General features: G+C 45.3%; 7 non-coding genes and 2 pseudogenes across 7 annotated transcripts; all 9 read right to left on the reverse strand.

Annotated features, from left to right (window-relative positions):
• Positions 1–241: 241 nt before the first annotated feature.
• On the reverse strand, positions 242–360 carry LOC118959429. Its single transcript, XR_005047939.1, has one exon. It is a non-coding gene; the product is annotated as a 5S ribosomal RNA (ribosomal RNA).
• Positions 361–537: 177 nt separating this feature from the next.
• Positions 538–655, reverse strand: LOC118959469. Its single transcript, XR_005047979.1, has one exon. It is a non-coding gene; the product is annotated as a 5S ribosomal RNA (ribosomal RNA).
• Positions 656–833: 178 nt separating this feature from the next.
• Positions 834–953, reverse strand: LOC118959496 (annotated as a pseudogene).
• Positions 954–1,131: 178 nt separating this feature from the next.
• On the reverse strand, positions 1,132–1,253 carry LOC118959470. Its single transcript, XR_005047980.1, has one exon. It is a non-coding gene; the product is annotated as a 5S ribosomal RNA (ribosomal RNA).
• Positions 1,254–1,513: 260 nt separating this feature from the next.
• LOC118959430 lies at positions 1,514–1,632 on the reverse strand. The gene has a single exon (XR_005047940.1). It is a non-coding gene; the product is annotated as a 5S ribosomal RNA (ribosomal RNA).
• Positions 1,633–1,810: 178 nt separating this feature from the next.
• LOC118959456 lies at positions 1,811–1,930 on the reverse strand. Its single transcript, XR_005047966.1, has one exon. It is a non-coding gene; the product is annotated as a 5S ribosomal RNA (ribosomal RNA).
• A 260-nt stretch (positions 1,931–2,190) lies between these two features.
• Positions 2,191–2,307, reverse strand: LOC118959490 (annotated as a pseudogene).
• Positions 2,308–2,485: 178 nt separating this feature from the next.
• Positions 2,486–2,605, reverse strand: LOC118959459. The gene has a single exon (XR_005047969.1). It is a non-coding gene; the product is annotated as a 5S ribosomal RNA (ribosomal RNA).
• Positions 2,606–2,782: 177 nt separating this feature from the next.
• Positions 2,783–2,902, reverse strand: LOC118959458. The gene has a single exon (XR_005047968.1). It is a non-coding gene; the product is annotated as a 5S ribosomal RNA (ribosomal RNA).
• Between the last annotated feature and the right edge of the window lie 366 nt (positions 2,903–3,268).

The raw sequence follows: 3,268 nt of genomic DNA on the forward strand, positions 1-3,268 counted from the left end.
CACTATGTAAAGTCAAAGTGAGCCTGATTAACAGCTGTTGCATTTCCACCATTTAGATAAGCATCTTGTGTCACTCAAAAAGTGGAAGAAATTGCATATACTGTAGCCATAATTTGTAGCACAGATTGTTGGATGAAATACAAACTAACCTTGCTTACTTATTTCAAAGCGAGGGCACATATTTCAGCCTTGTGGGAAAAAAACGGACAAAGAGTTGAAATTCCACAAGGCAGTGACAAAAAGCTTACAGCACCTGGTATTCCCAGGCGGTCTCCCATCCAAGTACTAACCAGGCCCGACCCTGCTTAGCTTCCGAGATCGGACGAGATCAGGCGTACTCAGGCCGGTGTGGCCGTAAGCGAAAGGCAATCTCAAAAAGTGGATGAAATTGCATATACTGTAGCCATAATTTGTAGCACAGATTGTTGATGAAATACAAACTAACCTTGCTTACTTATTTCAAAGCGAGGGCACATATTTCAGCCTTGTGGGAAAAAAACGGACAAAGAGTTGAAATTCCACAAGGCAGTGACAAAAAGCTTACAGCACCTGGTATTCCAGGCGGTCTCCCATCCAAGTACTAACCAGGCCCGACCCTGCTTAGCTTCCGAGATCGGACGAGATCAGGCGTACTCAGGCCGGTGTGGCCGTAAGCGAAAGGCAATCTCAAAAAAGTGGATGAAATTGCATATACTGTAGCCATAATTTGTAGCACAGATTGTTGGATGAAATACAAACTAACCTTGCTTACTTATTTCAAAGCGAGGGCACATATTCAGCCTTGTGGGAAAAAAACGGACAAAGAGTTGAAATTCCACAAGGCAGTGACAAAAAGCTTACAGCACCTGGTATTCCCAGGCGGTCTCCCATCCAAGTACTAACCAGGCCCGACCCTGCTTAGCTTCCGAGATTCGGACGAGATCAGGCGTACTCAGGCCAGTGTGGCCGCTAAGCGAAAGGCAATCTCAAAAAGTGGATGAAATTGCATATACTGTAGCCATAATTTGTAGCACAGATTGTTGGATGAAATACAAACTAACCTTGCTTACTTATTTCAAAGCGAGGGCACATATTCAGCCTTGTGGGAAAAAACGGACAAAGAGTTGAAATTCCACAAGGCAAGTGACAAAAAGCTTACAGCACCTGGTATTTCCCAGGCGGTCTCCCATCCAAGTACTAACCAGGCCCGACCCTGCTTAGCTTCCGAGATCGGGAACGAGATCAGGCGTACTCAGGCCGGTGTGGCCGTAAGCGAGAAACTATCTCTTGGTTGCACTATGTAAAGTCAAAGTGAGCCTGATTAACAGCTGTTGCATTTCCACCATTTAGATAAGCATCTTTGTGTCACTCAAAAAGTGGAAGAAATTGCATATACTGTAGCCATAATTTGTAGCACAGATTGTTGGATGAAATACAAACTAACCTTGCTTACTTATTTCAAAGCGAGGGCACATATTTCAGCCTTGTGGGAAAAAACGGACAAAGAGTTGAAATTCCACAGGCAGTGACAAAAAGCTTACAGCACCTGGTATTCCCAGGCGGTCTCCCATCCAAGTACTAACCAGGCCCGACCCTGCTTAGCTTCCGAGATCGGACGAGATCAGGCGTACTCAGGCCGGTGTGGCCGTAAGCGAAAGGCAATCTCAAAAAGTGGATGAAATTGCATATACTGTAGCCATAATTTGTAGCACAGATTGTTGGATGAAATACAAACTAACCTTGCTTACTTATTTCAAAGCGAGGGCACATATTTCAGCCTTGTGGGAAAAAAACGGACAAAGAGTTGAAATTCCACAAGGCAGTGACAAAAAGCTTACAGCACCTGGTATTCCCAGGCGGTCTCCCATCCAAGTACTAACCAGGGCCCGACCCTGCTTAGCTTCCGAGATCGGACGAGATCAGGCGTACTCAGGCCGGTGTGGCCGTAAGCGAGAAACTATCTCTTGGTGCACTATGTAAAGTCAAAGTGAGCCTGATTAACAGCTGTTGCATTTCCACCATTTAGATAAGCATCTTTGTGTCACTCAAAAAGTGGAAGAAATTGCATATACTGTAGCCATATTTGTAGCACAGATTGTTGGATGAAATACAAACTAACCTTGCTTACTTATTTCAAAGCGAGGGCACATATTTCAGCCTTGTGGGAAAAAAACGGACAAAGAGTTGAAATTCCACAAGGCAGTGACAAAAAGCTTACAGCACCTGGTATTCCAGGCGGTCTCCCATCCAAGTACTAACAGGCCCGACCCTGCTTAGCTTCCGAGATCGGACGAGATCAGGCGTACTCAGGCCGGTGTGGCCGTAAGCGAAAGGCAATCTCAAAAAGTGGATGAAATTGCATATACTGTAGCCATAATTTGTAGCACAGATTGTTGGATGAAATACAAACTAACCTTGCTTACTTATTTCAAAGCGAGGGCACATATTTCAGCCTTGTGGGAAAAAAAACGACAAAGAGTTGAAATTCCACAAGGCAGTGACAAAAAGCTTACAGCACCTGGTATTCCCAGGGCGGTCTCCCATCCAAGTACTAACCAGGCCCGACCCTGCTTAGCTTCCGAGATCGGACGAGATCAGGCGTACTCAGGCCGGTGTGGCCGTAAGCGAAAGGCAATCTCAAAAAGTGGATGAAATTGCATATACTGTAGCCATAATTTGTAGCACAGATTGTTGGATGAAATACAAACTAACCTTGCTTACTTATTTCAAAGCGAGGGCACATATTTCAGCCTTGTGGGAAAAAACGGACAAAGAGTTGAAATTCCACAAGGCAGTGACAAAAAGCTTACAGCACCTGGTATTCCCAGGCGGTCTCCCATCCAAGTACTAAACCAGGCCCGACCCTGCTTAGCTTCCGAGATCGGACGAGATCAGGCGTACTCAGGCCGGTGTGGCCGTAAGCGAGAAACTATCTCTTGGTGCACTATGTAAAGTCAAAGTGAGCCTGATTAACAGCTGTTGCATTTCCACCATTTAGATAAGCATCTTTGTGTCACTCAAAAAGTGGAAGAAATTGCATATACTGTAGCCATAATTTGTAGCACAGATTGTTGGATGAAATACAAACTAACCTTGCTTACTTATTTCAAAGCGAGGGCACATATTTCAGCCTTGTGGGAAAAAACGGACAAAGAGTTGAAATTCCACAAGGCAGTGACAAAAAGCTTACAGCACCTGGTATTCCCAGGCGGTCTTCCCATCCAAGTACTAACCAGGCCCGACCCTGCTTAGCTTCCGAGATCGGACGAGATCAGGCGTACTCAGGCCG

The sequence above is a fragment of the Oncorhynchus mykiss genome, unplaced genomic scaffold, assembly GCF_013265735.2.
Source record: "Oncorhynchus mykiss isolate Arlee unplaced genomic scaffold, USDA_OmykA_1.1 un_scaffold_553, whole genome shotgun sequence".
Taxonomy (NCBI): Eukaryota; Metazoa; Chordata; class Actinopteri; order Salmoniformes; family Salmonidae; genus Oncorhynchus; species Oncorhynchus mykiss.